The sequence below is a fragment of the Camelina sativa genome, chromosome 17 (genome assembly GCF_000633955.1).
Source record: "Camelina sativa cultivar DH55 chromosome 17, Cs, whole genome shotgun sequence".
NCBI classification, from domain to species: Eukaryota; Viridiplantae; Streptophyta; class Magnoliopsida; order Brassicales; family Brassicaceae; genus Camelina; species Camelina sativa.
The window spans coordinates 31327584-31344113 of record NC_025701.1 but is presented as its reverse complement, the minus strand read 5'-3'; positions in this window follow the sequence as shown (position 1 = coordinate 31344113).

The following is a 16530-nucleotide window of genomic DNA, read 5'->3' as shown; positions in this document are numbered from 1 at the left end:
CCCCCCCCCCCCCTCCAATAGATGAAATCAAGATTCGAGTACATAGAATCATAAGGAAAACCCCCTGGAGAAACCTGTAACGGTGTCAAACCACAAATCTGACGGGAGCGAGGGCACTGGAACAAAGCGTGGTTGATTGTCTCACATGCTGAATCACATCTTTTACACTAGTATCACACTGAACACCCCGATGAGCTAAACGATCCATCACTGGAAGAGAGCCAGAAGCAATTTGCCAAAAGAAATGCTTAATTTTTGCAGGGACATGAAGTTTCCATGCCTGGGCACTTAAAGCCATACATGTTGGACCATATTCGACCTCTTTCATTATCTCCCTTGCCAGCTCATAGCCAGAACGGACTGAATATTTTCCAGATTTAGCATAATGCCAAACCAATCGGTCCGGCTTAAGAGACCTGCTTATAGCCATTCTCCGAATAATCAGAATGTCCTCTGGATCCATAAACTCCTAGAGAATAGGTAAATGCTACTCCCAAGATGTTACCCCGACCATTAGCTGGTCTAGGGTACTGATCCGGGATCCAAGGATCTCGCCATACCAAAATATCAGCACACCAACAATCCACCTATATTAAAACTTGTATAGCATAATATTTTAAAACTTGTAAAAATATTAAAGATTAAAAACTTGAAAATAAAGTTAAATCATCCATCTATATATAAGATAAAATTCACCAATTGAAAAAATTACATTATATATTTATTTTAATTATTTTATTTTACTTATATTAGTTGTTTTCCAGTTAATTTTAGCCAAAAACAAAAATTAGAAGTCAAGTTAGTTCTCAGACATTGACCAATTTACTAACTGTGAGAGAGAGAATAAAAATAATTTAAACTTGTCAAATACTATTCACTAGGTAACAACCCGCACTATGTGCGGGATAAATCGATTTTTAAAAAATTATTATAAGTAAAGTTATTATCCTAAAACCAATATCTGTTTATGTCAAACATAATCTGTAACTTAAGTTTATTTATTTATTTATTCAAAGCTGCGTTTTTTCGTATTAAATACGTTTAACCCGTGAAATCTTTGAATGTGTAAGAGGTTTTATGATAGAGAAAATATTGATAAAATGTTATTATTTATTGCAACATGTCTTTTGTGTGGTTTAAAAATCAAATTCATATCTTCTTATGTTTTATTTTGTAATCATAACATTTTTGCATGTTTCTTATGTAATCATAACAACATATACTAAACTAAATTATTCAATTATTCAATTATTATATGTTAGTAACAATTAGATTCTAAACTAAATATTCTGAAGATAATCTAATTTATAGATTTAATATTTTTGATTAGGCTATTTAAATCTGTGAGTTAGTCAGCTTGTTAATGTTTTCTATAAATGACGGATTATTACCAAAAAAGCCATTATGAAAAAATTAATAAAATTTCAAAATCAACGTATTCGTGTAAGAATACATTAACTATGTGAATGTGGTAAAGAAAATGTTTATAAAATGTTACAATTTATGGCAATATATATTTTTGTTTGTTTTAAAAATCAAATTTATATTTATGGTTTGTCGAGTAACTACAAATTTTTTGCATAATATAATAATCACTCATTTAAATATATTATGATTTATTTGGGTACTAAATTTATTTATAACGATAAAGGTTGTTGTCTCATTCCTTTTTAATAGCACATAAATGAATATACAATTAGAACGTATATTTCTATTTGGTTATCAATATTTCCATTTTTTAATAAATAATCACACTAAATATTGAGATTAATTAGTTTACATACTTAGATATATTTAAATAATCACACATCATGATATTCCCTAATTTGTTGTCATTTTAATATTTATTTATGAATATATATAAATCTATATTTATTGGGAAATAAGTTTCTTTTAATGAGTTAGAGATATTTTAGGGGTAATATACTTCTTTTTATAATCCATTTTAATAACTATTGAAAGCTTGTTATTTCAATGATTATCGTAATAATACTAACATAAAAAATAACATTTTGTTTTTATATGATTATGTTAATAAGTTATATGTTTAATAAGTTATATGTTCTTTATTTTTATTAACTTTATATAAATTGATATGTTTAGCCTTTTTAGAATATTTTACTTATATTGATTTTAAGAAATCAATATTTATATTAATTTTATGAAATCAATATAATTTTGACTTGTATAATTGTAAGTAAATTTTAGTGAAATTTTTCCTTATTATTAAATTTGTGTGAGAAATGATGACATATCTAATTATTATTCAGTTAATTATTTTTAAAATAAATATAATGGCATAGACCTGTAATTAATCAGAAAATTTAAGAGTATTTTCCTAAAAAGTGTCTTGAGCTCTCTGGCGGCGACACATCAGCTTTTCTCAAATGTGCTTATCTATTAATATATAGAGGATTAAAAATTTAACATGTTTTATGACAAAAAAAAAAATTCAAACACATTTAATGTATTTCTCAATTCACCCTGCTGAGAATGAGATAAGACTTTTCCAAACACGAGAAGTCTATAAATCAGCAAAGACATACACAAATGTAATTAAGAAGTATTTTGCAAGATATACTCCAAAGTATACTTAGATTGATACGAAATAATGAATATTGCATTAAGCTTTCTGTTTTTGATATTTTTTTCGTGTTTTGGATCAAATGAAGCTGCATGTCATAAAAACACTGTAGTTTTTCAAAACAACCTTTCTCTAAGTCATAGTGATCTACAAGTTCACCGCAAGTCCATAACCGACGATTTAGGTGATCATTTTGATAAATTTCAAGGTCCTACATACAATTTTAGTTTTTATGATGGTGTTATCTTCACGAAGACAGAATTCGAGTGTAACTTGTGGAAGGGAGATTATATGGAATATCATTAAAAAAATACAGTCTATACAGGGGATTTCATTTATAGGTGTGGCGTATTGTACACATGGGATGCCCGAGATGATGCTATTTACTTGTCAAAAAATGGTAAAGCGGGAGAACTCATGCATAGTTGGATTAAAGATTGATGTTGCTAAATTCTGATGAAAAATTCTTATTTCATCTTATAAACTAATCTTGTTGCCTTTTTGTTTGTTATAATTGACAACATTATGGATCTTATGACCAGATATTTTATGAAATCCCTAAAACCCAACTATATCTCGTGTATGGATCCTATAGGGTTTAAAGAATCTAAGAATTAAACCCTAAAGAAAGACAAGAATACTGAAATTAACCTTTGAACTGTAACTTTGTTAAAAACTTAAAATATGTTTCTGCGTCAGAGACGCTCTATATTTATTGATGTGAGCACCGGATCGGACACTTGGCCAGGAATGCTCGCACCGGACCCGGACGCCATCGGAACACTCGTACCACCCGCGGACAACATGGAGCCAACGTACCTAGGATCATTCCCGGTGCAACTACTCGTACCAAGAGCTCATGTAGGACTTCAAAGCACAAGATCAACCACTTTGTCCAAGCCTTTGTCCTAGAAGATCAAGAGAACAACCTGGCCAAGGCAGCCAGCGGCGAGACCGTTCGTACGGCCTTCGTCCTTACCCAAGGATGAAGGTGCCAAAGACGTTAGGATCATGACTCGTATTCTTTTTCCTTACTTTGGCTTTGTCCCATGAGGTTTATCGGAGAGGGTTTTAACGAGGCGACGAGTCCTAACGCACAATGCCGCGTTTTAGTCCATGACATGGTTCCCGCGTCCAACCTAAGGACGTGGCCTATTTTTTATTTTCATAAAGCTATGCGTTTTGAACTTTTCTAGACTCTTCCCTTTTGAACGTTGGAATAGTGTGACGTGTGTGGTCTTATTTAAACCACTTAGAGGGGAACATGTTCACCATCTATTGTAACGCGGCAAGGGCAAATGTGTGCGGACCATAGCGAGTCCGCTTGTCCCTAGTTCCCTCTAAACCTTTACACTATTTAAGTTCTCTTTGCCACTAGCTTGAACTTTTTAAACTTGAATGGAATTATAATTTTTCCAAAGAGTGAATCTTTATTTCTTGTTTCAACTTTCTATTTCTTACAACTTAGTCCAGGACTAAGCTTGAAGGAAACCCTAGAAGAATTGATCTGGGTCGCTCTTCTAGTCGGCGTACGACGTTCCCCATCACTAGTGCACACCGCCAGTTCAACCCATACCGTCTCTTTCTCACGGCGTTCGTTCCGAACGTTAGTGTTCCACTTCGACTCCATCTTTTTCTAGTAAACAAAGGTCTAGTTTCTTACTTGGTTCGCTAGCCGCCATCTGTTTCCACCAATCGTTCCATCCGCTACCACGTTCACCTGATCGAGCATCCGCTATCATACCACCACCGCTCGAATCCGCGTTCTACTCGTTCGTTTGCCCAAAAATCTTGTTTCCATCGTCCATCCTCTTTCTACTTTCATCCCACTTCGCTTGGTCCGAGGAAAGTCACCGTTTTCCTGAGCATCCCACGACTCCGACCTCTGTCCAAGCCGTTTAGCCGTTCGGCGCTTCCATCCGCTGGTATCAGAGCTAAATGGTTCTACCAAAGCTTGTATCTTTCTGAAACTTCAGTTCTTTCTTTTCCATCGATAAAGCTTTCATTTTTGTCCAGTGTAGTTCTATTAGTTTCTTTGTTAAGTTTCGTATAGGACCGTTAGTTTTAATTTATGCTTACTGATGTCGTTAGATCGTGTGTCCCTCTATTCGTTCATCTTGTTTCTGTTCTTGTTCATCGTTGTTCTTGCCTAGGACTTGTTAGATCCATAAAGTAGCGTGTTTTGTTTCCCGTTTGTGTTGTGGTCCCAAAAATTTTGGCTTTTTGTGCGTATGTTTGCTTTTAGGTGCTTGTAGTTGCTTTTTGTTAGTCAAAGTTTGTATGATTGCCTTGCTGTCTTATCAATCATTGACTGTCCAAATAATATCGTATCCGCCAACTTTGGACGCGTTATACTCACGAATATTCTTTTTGACTGAACGAGGTATGTGACTCACTCGGCCAGCGTATCACTTATGGACACAGTCCACGTCATCGTTCGAGGAACATCTCCCGATTGTGTTATCAACCGTTCGTGATGGGAGTGCCAGACGCCTTGCGGTGCGGAAAGAATCAAACGCACTCAGGCCGGTCGAGCTAGGGACGACTTTCCTCGGTCAAGGCGTGGTGAGACGTCTCTAGGAAGGAAACCAGCGAAGGAAACGGAAGATGGAGGCAAACCAACGAACGGATTGAGAGTTCGAACTTTGACCTCATTGTGGTCGAGAGGTTGTGAGATACTGGGAACGGCTAAGAGAGGCTGCGAGCGGCTACGATGTGGAACAACGATGGTTGCGAGAGGTTACGATGCGGAACGACGATGGTTGCGAGAGGTTAAGATGCGGAACGACGGTGGTTGCGTGATGGAATGAACGACGACACGTGAGGGATGGCTCACCATACGATACGGTCAGATTAACAAACGTCAAACCCAGTTCGAGGTTGGCTAGGTTTCTCTCGGTAGATCAATCTCGGATTAAGTCTAAAGAAAGGAGTGAGACAAGAGTCAAAGAATCTTTTTTTGGAAATGTTTTTATTTTAATCAAGTCTGAGGCTACAAGATAGATAAGAGAGGGTTTAAATAGCTAGGTTTAGGAGAGGCTTAAGGACACGCGGACTAGCAATGGTCCGCGCACTTGTCCTTTGACGTGTTCTCTTTGAAATAGAACACGTCGCTCCTTAGCGATTCAAACACAACCACAAACTCTACTTAACGTTCAAAAGAATATTCTAGAGTTCAAATCAAAACGCATAGCATAAGTAAAGATAGAGAACCGTCTATCAGCCTTGGCGCGGGAAACGACTTGGCTTTGGACGTTTGCACTAAAGCTCCTCGCCTCGTTAAAACCTCCTCCGGTAAACCTCGTGGGAAAAACCCGGAGTAAGGAAAAAGAGTACGATTCCTCGCTATAGTGACTTTGGTGCCTTCATCCTTGGGTACGGATGAAGGCCGTGCGAACGGTCACTTCTCGGACTTCCTCGATCGGGTCGCGGTCTCAAACGAAGGCTTGGACAAAGAGGTTGATTCTCTGCTTGGTGGACTTGGGAGAGCTCCTAGACCTTGTCGTGGCTCCAGGAAGGATTTCTGGTTCTTTGGCCGTGCGTGAAGCAAGTGTCTCGGTCGCGTCCGGTGCGTCTTGGTCAGGCGTCTTGGTCGCGTCCGGTGCGTCTCGGTCGGGTTCATGGCCTGTGCTCACATCATTCCCTCCCTCTTGAAAAGGTTTTGTCCCCAAAACATCTTCGTCGTCACCTGCGTCAAATGGAACGAGATCAGTAACGTTGCAAGAGGTTGATGCATTATACTCACCTGGTAGTTCAAGACGGTAGGCGTTGGCGTTGATCTTCTCAATGACTCTGAATGATCCGTCTCCGTGTGGGCTAAGTTTGTCCGTTCTCTTCTGCTGGAACTGCTCCGGCCTTAAGTGCAACCAAACCCAATCTCCTGGCTTGAACAACAAAGGCTTGCGTCCGCGGTTCAAGAAACGCGCATACTATTCGGTCCTCCTTTTGATGTTTGCTCGAACCTCCTCATGAAGCTTCTTGACTAACTCGGCTCTTGCAGCTCCATCTTGGTTCTCGGTCTCGTCCGGTGGTAAAGGTAGGAGATCCATAGGCGTGAGAGGCTTGAACCCGTAAGCAACTTCGAATGGTGACTTCTTGGTGGAAGAATGAACGGCCTGGTTATACGCAAACTCAATGAGAGGAATGCACTCGAGCCACGATCCTTTGTTGCTCGTGATCACTGTCCGAAGTAAGGCTCCTATAGACCGGTTCACGACCTTGGTCTAGCCGTCAGTTTGCGGTTGAGCAGCGGTGGAGTATAACAACTTGGTGTCGAGCTTCTTCCACAATGTTCGCCAAAAATGACCAAGGAACTTTTGGTCTCGATCGGAGATGATAGTGCGTGGTAAGCTGTAAAGTCTGTTCACTTGATTGAAGAAGAGGTTCGCTAGTTGCACAGCGTCGTAGTTCTTGTTGCAAGGTATAAAGTGCGCCATCTTTAAGAACCTGTCCACCACGACCATCAAGCTGTCCTTATGGTTTAAGAAAGGTAAGCCGAGGACGAAATCCATCGATAGGTCGATCCAAGGCGCTGTCGACATCGGTATAGGCATGTAAAGGCCGTGAGGGTGAGTCGTTGATTTTGAAGCTCGACACACCACACAGCATCCGCAGTGCTTCTCGACCATGCTTTGCATCTTTCGCCAGTAGAAATGTTCTTGGAGCATGGCCAGAGTCTTGGTGATGCCAAAATGACCGGATAAGCCTCCACTGTGTGCTTCTCGGACTAACAACTCAAGAATGGATCCCGTGGGGATGCATAGACACCAGCCTCGAAACAAGAACCCTTCGTACAAGTAAAACTCGATGTAGACGTCTTTGCCGTGATTCTTGAAGCAATCACCAAACTCGATATCATTGGCGTAGGCGTCTTTAATGCTCTCGAACATCAAAACCTTGGCGTCCATGGTAGTGATCAAGGCGTGTCTTCATGATAAGGCGTCGGCGACGACATTCTCTTTCCCCTTCTTATATTTGATCACGTATGGGAAAGACTCGATGAACTCAAGCCACTTTGCGTGTCGTCTCTTGAGGTTCGTCTGGCTGCGTAAGTGCTTCAAAGTCTCGTGATCGGTGTGAATCACGAACTCTCGGGCCAGGAGGTAATGTTGCCAGGTCTCTATGGTGTGCACTAAAGCGTAGAGCTCCTTGTCGTATGTGGGGTAGTTGAGGGAGGTGCCGCTAAGCTTTTCGCTGAAATAAGCCACCGGTTTGCCTCCTTGAGTGGGAACCGCACCGATGCCTACGCCAGACGCATCACACGCTACTTCGAACGTCTTGTTGAAATCGGGCAAGGTAAGTAGAGGGGCTTGAGTGAGACGCCGTTTTGAGTTCTTTGAACGCTCGATCTTGCTCCTCTCCCCATTTGAACTCCTGGTTCTTCTTGATTACCGCGGTGAGGGGCACCGCCACCGTGCTAAAATCCTTCAGGAACCTCCGATAGAAGCTAGCGAGGCCATGGAACGATCGGACGTGCGACACACTGGTAGGCGTTGGCCATTCCTCAATGGCTCGTATCTTCTCTCCATCTACCTTGAGGCCCTGTTCACTTACAACAAAACCTAAAAATACTAACTCATTAGCAGCAAAGACGCACTTTTTCAAGTTGGTGTACAATTGCTCTTCGCGGAGAGTAATCAAGACAGACTCAAGATGCATAACATGATCCGATAAGGATGAACTATAAACGAGAATGTCATCAAAGTAAACAACAACAAATTTGATAAGTAAGCTCTCAAAACATGGTTCATAAGTCTCATTACCAACCATTCGTACAAACCTTGCTTGGTTTTGAATGTGGTTTTCCATTCATCACCCTCCTTCATGCGGACTTGATGATAACCGCTCTTAAGGTCGATCTTTGAGAAGACGCTTGATCCGCTTAGCTCGTCCAACATATCGCCCAGCCTCGGTATTAGGTGTCGATACTTGATGGTGATGTTGTTTACGGCTCGACAATTGACGCACATATGCCACAAACCGTCCTTCTTGGGCATGAACAGAACAGGGACGGCGCACGGGCTCAAACTCTCTCGAACGTAACTGTGGGACATAAGCTCGGACACTTGGCGCTCCAACTCTTTTGCTTCCTCCGGGTTAACTCGATACGATGGCCGGTTCGGTAGTTGGTCTCTGGGCACAAGATCGATCTGGTGTTCTATGCCTCGAATCGGTGGTAAACCTTCGGGCAACTCGTCCGGGAACACGTCAGCGAAGCGCTGGAGAACGTCTCATATCGCATCCGGTAAGGCGTCTATCGAACCTTCGAGCCTTGCAACCAATAAATCTCAAAAAACCATCAATAACACTTGGTTGGAGTCCTTAAGGGAATTTCTAACATCACCATATTGAATCAGGAAGTTCTTTTTAGCGTCCGAATCCTTAGACAATTTTGATTGCATTTCATGAACTTGTGTGTGGCTCAATGGTTTCAATCAGTTGCGTTTATTATCATGAACGAAATAATATTGGTTGGTGTGGCCGCAATGAGTGGTTCTTTATCAAACTGCCAAGGACGCCCCAAAAGGAGGTGGCTAGCTTGCATTTGAACCACATCACATAAGACTTGGTCTTTATACGGACCTACACTAAACGGAACCGTGACTTGTTCTTTTACATGAATCGCGGTTTTGTCATTCAACCATTTGAGTCGATAAGGACGAGGGTGGTTTGTGGTGCTAAGAGAAAGTTTCTTGACCAGACTAGAACTTGCCACATTAGTGCAAGATCCACCGTCAATGATCAACCCACAAACTTTACCACTTACAGTGCATCGAGTGTGAAATATGTTGTCGCGCTGGCTCGCATTGTCGGTCTCCACGCTGGTGTTGATCATCAGGAGTTCTCCTACGTCAGGCTCAGCTACGACCTCTTCGAACTCCTCCTCGGCTCGATCATTCTCCTCGGCTGCTTCTCCATTGGACTCGAGCTCGCTGGACTTGGTAATGATCATCGAGCGCGCGTTTGGACATTCACGAGCGTAATGGCCTCTTCCTTGACATTTGAAGCACATAATGCCGCGGCTTCGGACGTCATTGGTGTTGTGTCGCGGGACTTGGCGTTTATTGGTTTCCGGCTCTCTTGGTTTGAACCAGGAATCGACATTGGCCGCCTTTGGATTTTCTTGCGGCCGGCTCGAGGTTGACTTGTTCGGAGACCAGTTTGGAACCCCTTGTGTTCGAGTGCGACTCGTGGTTGCGTTTTTCTTTTTGATCTGCCCTTCAATTTGCACCGATAGGTGCAACAACTCCTCGAAGCCTTGATAAGGCTGGCGTTCGACCTTGTGTGCGATCCGGTCTTGATTGTGGTGTTGCTCGGCCACTAAACGGTCCCGCCAGGTGAGGGCGTAGTCGGTGAATTGTGCCACAGCGTAGTGGACCTTGCGTAACTCCGGATAGTTGTGACATGAATAGAGGTGATCCATTCGGCTTTCCCATTCAAGATAGGCCTTCGGATCAGATTTTCCTGCGAACATTGGTGCCATCATCTTGCAAACAGGTTCGTGAGGCCTCGGAGTATCGTCATATAGGTCGTCACATCGGTGGCGTCGCCTCGGACGTGGTTCGTAGTCCTTGTCGGACTGATCGCTTTGATCCGGCTCTTGACGTTGTCGCCTCATGGGTAAAGGACCTTCCCTCGGGGGATTTAGAAGCTCCAGACGCGTCATACACTCGGCTAAGCGTTCTATACCAGTGCGCAAGGCCGCGAGTGTGACGCCTATCTCTGGTGGAGGTAGAGGATTCTCTGGTGGTTGTTGATCGGCCATCGTACGGACGGTCAACGGTGACGTGGATCGACATGATGCGCGGCTTGAATTTAAACCTCGTCAAAAGCAAAACGAATATGCGTGAGTATCTCTCATTCAAGGACCACACAAAGAGATATTTTCTTGCGTTTCAGAATGATTGATGACAGCACACAAAAGCAAACCTATGACTAACAAAAGTAAAAGCAAAAGCGCATAACGACAAAAATTTCTTTGGACCAGAACACAAATGCGAAAGCAAAACACTAGCTTTATCGATCTAACAGGGTTTATGCAAGAACACGAATGAGCAGAATGATGAACAAGATGAACGCTAAACAGCCTAAAGAAACGATGAACAACAATACCCATGCACCAAATTAAACCAAACGACTAAACAAAGCAAGCGGAGCAATATAAAGCATACTAGACTGCCAAACAAGCTCAAGATCCAAACTTTAATCAAAGGAGATGAGTTTCTGGGTTAGAAAGACACAAACTTTGGGTTAGGGTCGTTTGAGCTCTGATACCAAGCTTATAGGAGCGTCGGACGCCTCGTGATGCAGAAGGAATCAAACGCCCTCGGGCCGGTCGAGCTAGGGACGAATTTCCTCGGTCAAGGCATGGTGAGACATCTCTAGGAAGGAAACCAGCGACGAAAACGGAAGATGGAGGCAAACCAACAAACGGATTGAGAGTTCAAACTTTGACCTCATAGTGGTCGAGAGGTTGCGAGAGACTGCGAACGGCTACGAGAGGCTGCGAGCGGCTATGATGCAGAACAACGATGGTTGCGAGAGGTTACGATGCGGAACGACGATGGTTACGAGAGGTTACGATGCAGAACGACGGTGGTTGCAAGATGGAATGAACGACGACACGTGAGGGATGGCTCACCACACGATACGGTCAGACTAACAAACGTCAAACCCGGTTCAAGGTTGGCTAGGTTTCTCTCGGTAGATCAATCCCGGATTGAGTCTAAGGAAAGGAGTTAGACAAGAGTCAAAGAATCTCTCTTTGGAAATGTTTTTTTATTTCAATCAAGTCTAAGGCTACAAGATAGATAAGAGAGGGTTTAAATAGCTAGGTTTAGGAGAGGCTTAAGGACACGCGGACTCGCAATGGTCCGCACACTTGTCCTTTGACGTGTTCTCTATGAAATAGAACACGTCGCTCCTTAGCGATTCAAACACAACCACAAACTCTACTTAACATTCAAAAGAAAATTCTAGAGTTAAAATCAAAACGCATAGCATAAGTAAAGATAGAGAACCGTCTTTCAGCCTTGGCGCGGGAAACGACTTGGCTTCGGACGTTTGCACTAAAGCTCCTCGCCTCGTTAAAACCTCCTCCGGTAAACCTCGTGGGAAAAACCCGGAGTGAGGAAAAAGAGTATGATTCCTCGCTATAGTGACTTTGGTGCCTTCATCCTTGGGTAAGGATGAAGGCCGTGCGAACGGTCACTTCTCGGACTTCCTCGATTGGGTCGCGGTCTCGAACGAAGGCTTGGACAAAGAGGTTGATTCTCTGCTTGGTGGACTTGGAGGAGCTCCTAGACCTTGTCATGGCTCCGGGAAGGATTTATCGTACTTTGGCCGTGCGTGAAGCAAGTCTCTCGGTCGCGTCCAGTGCGTCTCGGTCAGGTTCTTGTCATGTGCTCACATCAGTTTGTGACATTCAAAGTTTGAGATTTCCGTTCATCCACCGATTCCAAGCATCAAACCACCATTAGTCCGTACGACCACCATCCGTACCACGGACACCATGGACAAACAACATCCGCTGGAGATTCTATTACCTCCGCCTGAGATTGGTGCTACTTTAACGGTCCCTCGCAACAGCATAGAACATCTAGCCGAACGATTGGCACGACTTGAACTCGCCAACCCTCCGAGAGAAGACCCGCCACCCATACGAAGACGGAGATAAGAGCCGGCTCAGAGTGACCAGTCCAACGACGAGTATGAGCTACGTCCGAGGCAAAGACACCTTCGCGATGATTGGTACGAAGAAGCTCCACGTCCGGTCGAGCAAGGACACAAGATGTCAGCTCCAACCTTTGCCGGCAAGTCCGACTCCAAGGCGTACCTCAACTGGGAGAGCTGGATGGACCATATCTATTCTTACTACAACTACACGGAAGTACGCAATTTTTCTTATGCTGTGGCACAATTTACCAACTATGCACTCACATGGTGGGACCGCCTGGTTGCTGAACAGCGTCACAACCATGACTGGCCTATTGTTACTTGGGAAGTGATGAAAGCCATTATGAGATGTCGCTACGTCCCACCTCTCTATCATCCCGAGCTCCAAAAAAAATTTAGGAGACTCACTCAAGGCTCGCGGTCCGGTGAGGAATACTACGAGGAGTTCGAGCACTTAAGAAACCGACTCCAAGTAGAGGATATCAAAGAGTCCCTCATGGCTCAGTTTCTTGATGGTCTACACTTTTGGACGTTATCAAGGACGTGCTTAGGCGATACACAGATGTGTTCTCGGATGAACTGCCCGAAGGTTTACCACCTCTCAGGGCATCGAACATCAGATCAACTTGGTTCCCGGAGCACAACTGCAAAACCGCCCCACGTACCGAGTAAACCCAGAGGAGGCCAAAGAATTGGAGCGACAAATGTCCGAGCTCATGTCAGAAGGCTATGTCCGAGAAAGCGTTAGCCTTTGTGTCGTTCCTGTCCTACTTGTCCCAAAGAAAGACGAATCATGGTGCATGTGCGTCAACTGCCGGGCCGTAAACAACATCACGATCAAGTACCAGCATCCGATACCGCGTCTTGACGACATGTTGGACGAGCTGAGTGGGTCAACCATTTTCTCCAAGATCGACCTCAAAAGTGGTTACCACCATGTAAGGATGAAGGAAGGATATGAATGGAAAACCGGCTTCAAAACCAAGCAAGGTTTGTACGAATGGTTGGTTATGCCATTCGATTTATCTAATGCACCTTTGACTTTCATGCGTTTGATGAACCATGTTTTGAGAGCTTTTATCAACAAGTTTGTTGTGGTTTATTTCGATGATATCCTCGTGTATAGTTCTTGCCTATCCGACCACATCGAACACTTGGGACATGTTTCAAGCACTTTCCGCGAAGAGCAACTGTACGCCAACTTGAAAAAGTGCGTCTTTGCTGCTAATGAACTTATCTTCTTAGGTTTTGTTGTCAGTGAACAGGGACTTAAGTGTTAGTTTAAGCGGAACAAGAGTGAAGAATTGTGAGTTTAGTATGGTAAGAGTAAATCGTGGTTGAGAGAGTAGGGAAGAGATAAGGTTGGACAAAGAGAATGAAGAAAAGAGATTCTATTAGAATTGTTGTTTTACAATGTCGGCTAGAAGCCTTAAATAGAAAATAATACTAGGGCTACACCCTTTACAAGCTTGATAACGACACAAAGAGAGAGAGAGGACGATTCCCTATGGTGATAGTGACATCTTGGGGTTTCCCTTAAGGAAACATGTGACTCCAACGGCTACAAGATGTCTTCTCGATCCTTCTCTTCTCATGGGCCTTTGTAGAGGAGACACTTGGCCTCTTATTCAAGTCTTGGTGATCGGACTCATGGACTTGTACAGACGGTCCAACTCATAACCGTATGGACAGTTGTACGGACAAGACTGATCACACTCGACGTTCTCTTTCCCAATACTTCCCTTCAAGCTTAGCCAAGTGAAACGGCTAAGTTTGGAACCCGTAAAGGATCACCTCATTAAAAACCTCAACATAGAAAACCACGTGGGACAAAACCATGTTAAGGAAAAGAGTATGATCCCTACGGATTAGAGGAGTTTCTCATGGGTGTGTAGGATCTACTAGTCCAAGATTGCTGGAGATGTATTCGCAAATTTGAGGACTAGTGGCCTTTGTGAAGATGTCCGCCAATTGGTCTTTGTTGGGCATGTAACAAGGTAAGACTACACCTTCCTTGATCTTTTCTCGCACTTTATGACAATCTACCTCGATATGTTTAGTTCTTTCATGGAAGAACGAGTTGGTTGCTATGTGTATCGCCGCCTTATTGTCACAATGCATAGTGATTGCTTGATCAAACTCCACTCCAAGATCCTTGAGGAGGCCTTTGAGCCATGTGAGCTCGTTGGTTAGCTTCTTCATCGTCCGATATTCTGACTCGGCACTTGATTGAGATACAACTTTCTGTTTCTTCGACTTCCAGGTTACTAGGTTCCCTCCAACGAACGTACAATATCCTGTCGTGGACCTCCTATCGATTGTATNTGGCCTCTTATTCAAGTCTTGGTGATCGGACTCATGGACTTGTACAGACGGTCCAACTCATAACCGTATGGACAGTTGTACGGACAAGACTGATCACACTCGACGTTCTCTTTCCCAATACTTCCCTTCAAGCTTAGCCAAGTGAAACGGCTAAGTTTGGAACCCGTAAAGGATCACCTCATTAAAAACCTCAACATAGAAAACCACGTGGGACAAAACCATGTTAAGGAAAAGAGTATGAGCCCTACGGATTAGAGGAGTTTCTCATGGGTGTGTAGGATCTACTAGTCCAAGATTGCTGGAGATGTATTCGCAAATTTGAGGACTAGTGGCCTTTGTGAAGATGTCCGCCAATTGGTCTTTGTTGGGCATGTAACAAGGTAAGACTACACCTTCCTTGATCTTTTCTCGCACTTTATGACAATCTACCTCGATATGTTTAGTTCTTTCATGGAAGAACGAGTTGGTTGCTATGTGTATCGCCGCCTTATTGTCACAATGCATAGTGATTGCTTGATCAAACTCCACTCCAAGATCCTTGAGGAGGCCTTTGAGCCATGTGAGCTCGTTGGTTAGCTTCTTCATCGTCCGATATTCTGACTCGGCACTTGATTGAGATACAACTTTCTGTTTCTTCGACTTCCAGGTTACTAGGTTCCCTCCAACGAACGTACAATATCCTGTCGTGGACCTCCTATCGATTGTATCACCAGCATAGTCCGCGTCACAGTAGCCGACAAGTTCCATGTTGTTGTTGTTTCCCATCCAAATGCCTCGCCCTGGACTACCCTTGAGATAACATAGGATACGCTCGAGTGTTTGCCAGTCAAAGTTCGTTGGAGCCTTCATGTGTTGAATAACTTGGTTCACCGCATATCTTATGTCCGGCCTCGTGATCGTGAGATAGATAAGCTTGCCCACCAGCCTCCGATAGCATCCAACATCTTCATATGGCTCGTGCGACTTGTTAACTGAAGCACCGGGTGTTGGCTTCTCCCCCTTTCGCTTGGCCTGGTAACCTTCTTCAAGTGGCGTCAACACCGGTTTGGCTCCCATCTTACCTGTCTCATGTAAAAGGTCAAGTGTATACTTCCTTTGGGAAAGAAACAATCCCTCCGGAGAGCGAGAGATTTCTATACCAAGGAAGTATTTAAGTTAACCCAAATCTTTAGTATCAAAGGTAGAGTTAAGAAGAGCCTTAGTGGCACAAATACCCTCCTTATCATCACCGGTGATAATAATGTCATCGACATAGACGAGAACGACGACTCGGCCACCGTTGGTGCGGAGAGTGAACAGCGTATGATCAGCCTCAGAGCGCTTGAAACCATTCGTGCCTAGGGTAGAGCTGAGCTTGTGGTACCACGCCCTCGGAGATTGCTTGAGACCGTAGATCGCCTTGTGGAGCCGGAGAACTTTACCCGGAGCAACAATGTGCTCTAAACCCGGTGGAGGATGCATGTAGACTTCCTCAGTCAGCTCCCCCTGAAGAAAGACGTTCTTGACGTCCCCTTGACGTTCTCCAGTGCTAAGGTATTTAATAGTGAACACCCACTTGGAGCTGACAGCCTTTTTACTTTTAGGGAGATCAGCCTCGTCCCAAGTTCGATTCCGGATCATAGCCGCCGTTTCATCGTCAACCGCATCAAGCCACTCCTTATATTGCTTAGCTTCCTCGTAGGTTTGAGGAACAAAGTGCTCATCAAGCTTACCGAGGAAGGAAGCGTGATCCGAGGAGATAAGGTCAAGCGAACACACGGCCTGAATAGGGTGGGCGGCAGCCTGATTGTTGTAGTAAACTCGTTGATTCTTTAACCTTTCACTACGCCGCGGTTGTTTCAAACGTTCACTTCGCTGGAGTGGTGGTGGAGATGGTGTGGGCTGGCCTGTCTCAGCTGTACTATCGTCAGGTGATAGATCAGGTGATGTAGTCAAGGCTCCTTCGG